A 9,586-nucleotide genomic window follows, 5' to 3' on the forward strand; every position below is an offset into this window, starting at 1 on the left:
TGGACAAAGGGAGAGAGAGGAGAAACATGAGGAGATAGAAAGTAGCAATTCAGAATAATAGATTCAGGACTTACAAGTCATCTAGTTCCAATAAATGCCATTATTTTGCAGACAAGAAAACAAGAGAGGAATTGTCCAATCTCATATAGGTAATAAGTGGCAAAACTGAGGACTTAACCTATGAATACTGAATTTGTTTTTACAAATACATTGTATCATAGTCCTTCTTTTTGATTAGAACTAGCAATAATTTTTAAATATTTAAGCAAGCTCTTTAGTTCCAGCTTGGTGAGATATTTTTCTACATTAAAAAAATGGTAAAGCTTTCTAGTTCTGTTTAATTTGCAGTTCTAGGCATGTAGTCACCCCTTCTGCCATCACCAGGTGAGAGTCTCTGATATGTCAGTAGAGACATTTAGAATTGGAAAACTTCCCCAATGGATAAATTCCCTACTTTGAGGGTTAATGCTTTATCTTTGGCTGACTAGGAACCATTTGAAGAGTTCTAAACTTGTTATTTTCACATTGGTATTGTGCATATGTCTCTGGAGTGTGGGAGCTTGATAAACAACACATTTTGATCTGAACAGATGTACTGCATCTCTTGAGGTTAGGGAGTTCATTATTACAGGCAGCCCACCTAACATCCATTTGCTGAGACTCCATTAGGTATATTAAAATACAATGTTAGATGTCGGAATGAAAAGTTGTCTTCTTTTATCAGCTATGTGGTTTATCAGCTCATACCTCCCCCAGATTGTGAAAATTTTAGTTCTGACAAGAGTTAGGTCACACTCAAATGATGTATTTTGATAATTTTGACTTCCTCAGGGATTCTGCCAAAGAATTCTTTATGGTTCCTGAATATAATGCTTTTTAGTAGGATTAAGTGGACATTATTCAGCAGGTTCACATTTCAGGGAGGTAAGTAAGAGAATGGATATTACTGACCTTATTGTAGAGTGAGTATTTAAACTCGGAAGGGACTTCAAAGATCACTTCATGAAATCTTTTTTTACAAGTGAGAAAACTAAGGCACAGAATTTTTTCTAACATCACACAGGCAATAATAAAGTAGGATTCAAACTCATTTCCTTTTTCCAAATTCAATGCTCCTTCTGTCATTCTAATGTTACTACTTATTACTCACCTACTTACCAACTTATTGAATGGACTTATGATTCATGTAGGGTAATTCTGACTCCTGTAAAATGATTACATTGTTAGCTCAAGATCACTTTAGGTTCTGGATCTTGCTGGATTGCAAATAGCCCTCTCTGGAACAAGGACAATGATCATATAGTCAAATAAAGGACCTGGAAGGAAAAATATGAAATACATAAAAATTCCTTTGAAAAGAATTGCTAACACCTAGGTCAATGATCACATTAAATAGGAAAGGAAGTGAACACAGAGTTAAATGGTGGAAGCAAACTTTCCCTTGAAATGATCAAATCAGCACATTTTAACTTCTCTCTTTTAAAAGCTCCAAGTCACTTGTTGTTTTATGTATCTCCCATGACCCTGGTGCTAACATATTAATGGTTGTTGCCATTTGTGGAATAGCTGGCTGCTGGATCAATAAGCATGCTAAGCTGCTTGCCATTAAAATTGATCTGTACTACCCTTCCGATTGACGTCACATCCAGCTGTAAATATCATCAAGTAAGCTGTCAATTCATTTTCATTATGAGTATTTTCAACCCCCCCCCTTTTCCCAAAGATGAACTTCTCCAGGTAGGTTGCATGTTAGAATTCTCTTTATTATTTTTGACATTACCTCAATAGCATCAAGACCTTTTTCTTAAAGGACAGCAATTTTTGGCTAATATCTCCTACAAGGGAGCAAACTGGTTAGTTAGCTAGCACTTCTTATACATTTACTATTTGCCAAGCACTGTACTATATTCAAGCAAAATAACCCAAGATTCTAAGGGGAAGACAACATATAATGGAGACCAGAAAAATGCAGGATGGCCTATTTCTGGTGGTTTGATTGGGAGTCAAAATAGGTAGTATAACCCTTTGCAAGAGAAGTGGAGACGTTGTAGGAAAGATATGGCAAAGACTTACTTATCATAGCCCAAGAATAGAACATGAGGATCCCAGTGGGGATGAGCTAGGAATGAGATTCAGAATGGAAGTGGTAAAGTTTGAAGTTGCTGATTGCCAGGTGAGGAAAAAGGAGAAAAAGAAAACAATATATTGCAAGACAAAATATCAATAATTGCTGTACAGGACTTGGTTTCCTTATTCATGTGACTTAAATCATGACATTTCTTATTAACTTTAGGAATTAAGATGTCACTTGTTTTCACAGATTTTTCATAATGCCCATTCCTAAAGCTTAGTCTTATCCTCTGAATGTTTTGACACGAAATTGAAATTAAAATGAATCTTTTATTTAAAGAAAGTCAGCATTTTCTTTCATAGGGGTTTATTAATTTTTAATACATTTTTTAAAATAAAAAAGTTGGCAAAATTTATGTTAATTTTGTGAGGAGGAAAAGGCTATACAGGTCAGGAACAGTTGAAATTAAGAAAATTGCAGTTTTCATTTTATTTATTCATGGTGCATATTGTATACAGAGACAGAATTATAGTGTTAGGTTCCTGCTTTCATGGAGGATATATTCTTGAAGGAGAAAAAACACAGATAACTAGAGCATATAACATTACAGAATTGCAAATTAAGGAACATTTTGTCTAATGAAAGCTATACCTTGGCACAATAGGCATTTTTATGAAAGAAGCAATGATTCCCCATTTCCATCTTCTTAAGAAAGGAATTAATTATTTTTCTCTATTCAAAACTTGACAAACCAGAGACCAAGAAGCCCAGATTTTCCTCAAGTCCTTATCTGGAATTGAGCCCACAATATGATTTTCTGATCTGTTGGCAAAGTTCCATTGATTTCTGACTCTTCTGTCACATTTGTGCCTCATTTTTTCAGCCTATAAAATAGAAAAATAAAAGGAAGTAATTCAACATGTTGCAAAACTACTGTATGCTATATCCGTTTTAGATGATTTAGAAACATGTTTGTCTCTTCATTTTTGAATTTTTCTGGATTTCTTCTAGGAGAGTTATAATAATGATTCTACAGCTACTAGTGAAAGTTGTTCATCTTTCTTTTCTTTTCTTTTCTTTTCTTTTCTTTTTTTTTTTTTTTTTTTTTTTTTTTTTTTTTTTTTTTTTTTTTTTTGCTGAGGCAATTGGAGTTAAGTAACTTGCGGTCACACAGGGTCACACAGGCAGGAAGTGTTAAGTGTCTGAGACCAGATTTGAACTCAGGTCCTCCTGACTTCAGAGTTGATGATCTGTCCACTGAACCACCTAGCTGCCTCCATCCTTCATTTTTAAAGAGGATCAGTGACATCACAGGATAATGTCTTGATTTATGAATTAGATTTAAGTGAGGCAAGAGTTGTGCAAAGTTGTCATCCTCACTTTTTTTGACATACATTATTTCCATTAAACACACACACACAAATATATATATATATATATATATATATATATATATATATGTTACAAAAATATATATTGCATATATTATATATAACTTCTCCCAGTTACACGTAAAACAGTTTTTTATGTTTGTTTTGAAAACATTGAGCTCCAGATTCTTTCTTTTTCTCCTTCCCTACTCCTCCCCGCATTGAGAAGGCACATGTGAAATCATGCATATTTTCATAAAAGTTATTTTATGAAAGATAATATAGATCCTTCTCCCAACCCCCCAAAAACCTCAAGAAAAATAAAGTTTAAAAATACTTCCATCTATTCAGACACAATCAGTTCTTTCTCTGGATATGGACAACATTTTTTCATAAATCCTCCAGAGTTATCTTGGATCATTGTGTTGCTAGAAAAATCATTCATAGCTGATCATATTACAATATTGCTATTGTTTTATACATGATACATTTACTTTGCATGAACTCATGGAAGTCTTTCCAGTTTTTCTGAGAATATCCTGCTCTTCATTATTATAGTATTCTATCACAGTTACATACCACAATTTATTTAATCATTCCCCAATCACTGGGCATCCTTTCAGTTTCCAATATTTTGCCCCCCCAGAACAGAGCAGCTATAAATATTTTTTCTACATATAGGTCCTTTCCCCTTTTTTAAAAAAATCTCTTTTGATATACAGATCTAGGAGTGCTATTGCTAGGCCAAAAGGTATGCATGCTTTTATAATCCTCTGGACATAATTTCAAATTGTTCTATAGAATGGTTGAATCATTTCAGAACTCTACTAACAGTTCTGCTATTACTTGTGTGAACTTTATCTTTCTGTCTTAGTTTCCTCATCTGTCAAGTTAAGAAATTGAAATGGACAGTTCCTATAATCTCTTATGACTCCACTCCTATGCCATACTTCCCTAGTAGAGAATCAACTACCATTCTTATTCATAGATTAGATGGGTCTGTAAAGAATTGTTTTTCTAGCTGGTGTAGTCAGATAAGTATGTTGGTTGTCACAGAAAGACAATCAACTATAGCATAATACATTCAAAATGAAAAAAAAATATATAAGGAAATGTATGGAAATATAGAGAAGAAATTTAATGTCACAATGGAAAGTTGTCTAGCCCTAAATCTATACTGCTCAACATGATTATACATTGATTGATTCTGATGCACGTGGCTCTTTATCAACAGCAGGTGAGTCAGACCAGTTTCAATGTTCTTGTGATGGAGAGAGCCATCTACCCCCAGAGAGAGGACTGTGGGAACTGAGTGGGGACCACAACATAATATTTTTACCTTTTTTGTTGTTTCGTTGAATTTTGTTTTCTTTCTCATTTTCCCCCCTTTTGATCTGATTTTTCTTGTGCAGCAAAATAATTGTGGAAATATATATAGAATCGCACAGGTTTAATATAAATTGGATTATTTGCTGTTATAGGGGTGGGGATGATGGGGAGGGAGGGAGAAAAGATTGGAACATTGGTTTTGCAATGGGAATGTTGAAAACTATATATGCATATGTTTTGAAAATAAAAATATTTAAAAAAACAAGTCTATATTGTGAAAACTTGAACTCATTGCAACTAAAATTGAAGACCGAACCATACATTTATTTTTCAAACAAGGGATTTCAAGTATGCAATCCTAAATTAGTTTTTTTTTGTTCTGTTTTATTCAGACCTGTGATTTCATTGGTTTAAGACAAAGCTTCTTAAACTATGGGTTATGACCCAGTGTGGGGGTCCTGTAACTGAATGTGGGGGTCATGAAAAATTTAGCAGCAATAAAAAGTTTCTGAGCATATAACAACCAAAAATTAATTAAAATTAAATGTATAATGAATCCAGGGTGTTTCTGGCAGTATTTATCCATATTGCATAGTACAACTTCACTGCAGTTTTGGTGTTGAACATAAAACATGTGCATTTTGCATTGCACATGCAGGAACACTGCTAGAAATACCTTGGCCTACAGTCATGTAAAAATTTCTTGGATGAAAAGAGGTCACAAATAGAAATAATTTAAGAAGTTCTGGTATAGAGAACTTGGAATGAAGGAAACTTTGATACAGACCAACACTTTTTGAAAAGTTGTTGGAGACATTGAGAAGTTAGGTAATTTGTCTAGTACCTTATAATCAATATATTATTGGTGGGGCTTGCATTCAGTTATTATTGACTGAAAGGCCAGCTGCCTTTCTGCTACAGAAATAAAAGTTAGGTTGCTATAACCATGTAGGACAATGGACAAAATGATCAGCCAAAGTCTGAGGACCTGAGTTCAAATTTATCTTCAGATACTTACCAGCCATGTGACACTGGCAAGTCACTTAATCTGCCTCATTTCCTCATATATAAAATGCGAAGAATAGCAGCACCTACCTTGCAAGATTGTTGTTAGAATAAAATGAAATAATATTTTCAAAAAGTACTTAGCAGAGTGCCCAGCACATAATAGGTGCTATGAAAATGTTGATTCCCTTCTATTCCCTTTTAGTTTATCACATTAGTTCTTTTTCAAACATCTCAGTGAATTTCTTTTTAAATTAATTTCAAGAATGTAAATTAGCAAGAGTATTACTAAGCACCCCAATTTAAACAACATTTTTATTTTTGGCCTAACAGATACTATCAATATCTTAGAATATTCCCTATCCTCCTCTCTTTAAGCTTAGATAGAGTTTTAAAATCTCATTTTATTACCTTTGCTATAATTACTTTGCTTTTTCAATCAAACATGTATTTTGTTTTAATATGTATTAAAAATTTTCTTCTGTCTTAATTAATGGTTGAAGGCTCTTTGGGTTTTCATTCAGTTTGGGGTTTATTTTTTTCCCTGTCCTGAATTCCCTTTTTGAACCTGAATTTGATTCACTCTCAATTAATTAATTTGTAATTAATTAATTAATCCCCTTCTGTCAAATGCCTTAGTGGCATCACAACTCATATTAATGGTGAAGTGCCTATTCCAATTAAAATCAATATGTAATTCTTAGTGCAACCCCTCTTACTCAGGACTGTTAGATCTCTGGATGAGAGCAAATCTGTTAGGATACTAGAGTAATGCTTGTCTCATTTAGGTAGTGGCTAGTACTGTACAATTTATTCCTTTCTTCACCATTCTCTCTGACGTAGAATGGCTCCATGTTTATCACCATGTATTCTATGAGTTTCAGATTATGTACCTTAGAGTTTCCTAGGCTCTGATTATTTGTGGCTCTTTTCCCATAGCAATAGCATTAAAAAACAGTAATAACAAAATTGTAATATCAGTGAAAAATACTTAAAATACTGCACTTGAAATAAGGAAAACAGGTATATTATCCATATGTACCAGCATGCACATGTTTACGTATGTATAGTTTATAAAAGAGGTTGAGATGTATTATTTGTTCTTCCTTAGTATAATGTAAAATCTTGCAAATATGAAATGGAACTCAAGAACTTTTTGAATCTATTAGTGATCTGATATTAATCTGAAAACAGTAGGATGTCACATTATAGGAACAATAGCGATGAAATTTGATCCTTGAGATCCCTTTTAATTGGAACTGTGCCAATATATTATATTAAAAAGAGAAAAATATATCTGATTGTTGTTTAATCCTTTATTCTCAAAGAGAACCAATGACATTATGAAGGTGATGTTTTGAATTGCATGTGAGTGGGTCAGAGTTGACTTTCTTATAATCTGATATTGTTTTCCCACTTGTAGTTTTGTGAAATTGAATGGTAGATATAATACTTTTAAAGATTATGTATTTTAGCTGTGAAAATTAGTATTTATTATTTGAGACAACCTGCAAGATTGGAATCTGAATGCTCTCTGAAAATTGTTATTGCTCAGTAGTGTTCAACAGTTCATGACTCAATGAATCATACCATCTATAGGATTTTCTTAGCAAAGATACTGGAATAGTTTGCCAGTGAATTAAGGCAAACCGAGATTAAGTGACTTGCTCAGGATGATACAGCTAGTTAATATCTGAGGCTAAATTTGAACCCCTTACTCTAGGTCCAGTGCTTTATCCACTCTCCAAGTGAATACTTCCTTCTTTGACACTATATTTTTCTTAATTTGACTTTTTAATCTATTTTCTGCTTCAGTCTTGTGACTTTGTCTTTTCCCCAATTGCCTATAAAGTAGTTCATACAGTTTTATTCATAGAGATATTTGCAGAGTTGAGTAGAAATTAATCATTATTTATCAATTTAATTAATAATTATCATATTATTTAATTTATATAAATTATAAATTTATTCATAAGAATATTAATGAAATATTTGAAATGATTTAATGTTATTATATTCAATGTCCTGCTCTAAGTTCATTCTAGTTATAGAGAATCTGCAATCTGATCATCTGCCCTTAAGGAGTTCATGTTTCAACTCTTTACTCACTGTTTTTTTCCTTCATTTCTTACCTTCTAAGCAAGAATTCAGTATTGTCCTTGCTGTTTCTAAAACTCTTTTGTTATTTTCCTTCACATCAAAAGAGCTTATCTGATAGGACAAACACTATTTCATGTCTTGACCCACACCTTGATAGTTTCTAGGGTATCTGTATATTGGCACTTTCTAAATTACCATTTGGATCCTGTTTTGGGAGGATTATCTTTTCAATTTCTATCTTTTAACCTAAAGTTTTTTTTTTTTTAACCAAAGTTACCCCTAGGGTATACAGACAGAAATAGTGAAATTGTATCCTCCTTGGGGACAAAGATAGAGTGAAAAGTCATTATTATTAAAGAAAAACAAAACAAAACAAAACAAAAAATTAACAACCTAGATATGTAATGTATCAGCATGATACAATCCAAAATATTTATCCCTTGAGAATCACTGGTCATACCATATATATAAGATGTTTTTCAGGAGGTTAAACTAACAAAGGCATTTCTCCTTATTAATGCCAATACTATTCTTCATTGAAACCTGCACGATCGGTAATGCTCTCAGTAAATCTGGAGACTAGAGTAGTTTGTGCTTTCAGTGACATGTGCTAAAATAGCAAATCAACTTTTTTTAGGTTTAGGAGCCTCTTGGGCTTTCTCTTTTTAATCAGACTATTGATTCCCTCCCCTCCCCTGCAATATTCATTGTCTAAAACTTGATTGCTTGACACTGACTTTCCACCTGTGCACAATGAAATTCTCTGGGCCTGGTCCTTAGGACTTATCTTAAGGTCCTGGAATGGTCATTGAGCTCAGAAATCTGGGGCTATTTTTTCACAACACAAAACATACATGCATGCACGCACATACAAACACACGGCAATGGATCTATTTCTCCTTCTGTCCCAACATTTTTCCCATCAGTGTCATAGGTTAAATTTAAATTTTAGGTATTAAGAAGTGTTAGGCATTTATGACTACATTTATGCCCCTGTTTATAATGCTATAATATACTGACTATAGGGATTTGCACATTTTAAGTTATTTGTTTCACATGTGGAAATGATTTCCTGTTTAAATAAAAATGGGTAGCAGTATGCACATTCATACATGTGTTAGAGTTGTGTTTACTCTCTCAATGATTTAAATCTATATGCATGCATAAAAGCCTCTTCTTTATAATGAAGCACTAGTAGAAAAACACTGTGTACACTTTTACTCTAGAACAGGAGTTCTAAATTTTTTTTGCAGTATGGCCCCCTGTGGTAGACTGGTGAAATCTATAGATGGCTTCTCAGAATAATGTTTTAAAATTCATATAAAGTATAGGATTACAAAGGAAACAATTTAAAATGAAATGTAATAATAGGGGTATTTTTAAAGTCATGGATCCCAGTTTGAGAATATAGAAAGGCATGCATTATGGATCAATTTCATCTTATTGGTGGTGTCCCATGATAGCTACTCTTGTACTTAGTGTTAGTTGAAATCTATGTGAATGATAGAATAGAATTCTTCAGATGATTTATCAAGTGGCCTTAAAGAGAGCCTTGGAAAATGAATGGAGTGGTCAGAAAAAAAAAGTATAATTAAATACCAAAGAAAAGACTACAACCAGACAAGGACTGGCTAGGTTCTAAATTCAGTAAATAATAAAGTAAAGGTCACCATGGAAAAGAAAATGAGCACAAATCAGGAACACTGAAAAC

General features: G+C 33.1%; 1 long non-coding RNA gene across 1 annotated transcript in view; it reads right to left on the reverse strand.

The window, feature by feature from the left end:
- Nucleotides 1-2,887: 2,887 nt before the first annotated feature.
- The window catches only part of LOC141553456 (uncharacterized), an 11,313-nt gene continuing 4,614 nt past the window's right edge, over nucleotides 2,888-9,586 (reverse strand). Inside the window, exon 3 of the long non-coding RNA XR_012485456.1 lies at nucleotides 2,888-2,955. This is a non-coding gene — a long non-coding RNA (uncharacterized LOC141553456). The remainder of the gene's footprint in view (nucleotides 2,956-9,586) is intronic.

Source organism: Sminthopsis crassicaudata, chromosome 2, assembly GCF_048593235.1.
Source record: "Sminthopsis crassicaudata isolate SCR6 chromosome 2, ASM4859323v1, whole genome shotgun sequence".
Taxonomy (NCBI): Eukaryota; Metazoa; Chordata; class Mammalia; order Dasyuromorphia; family Dasyuridae; genus Sminthopsis; species Sminthopsis crassicaudata.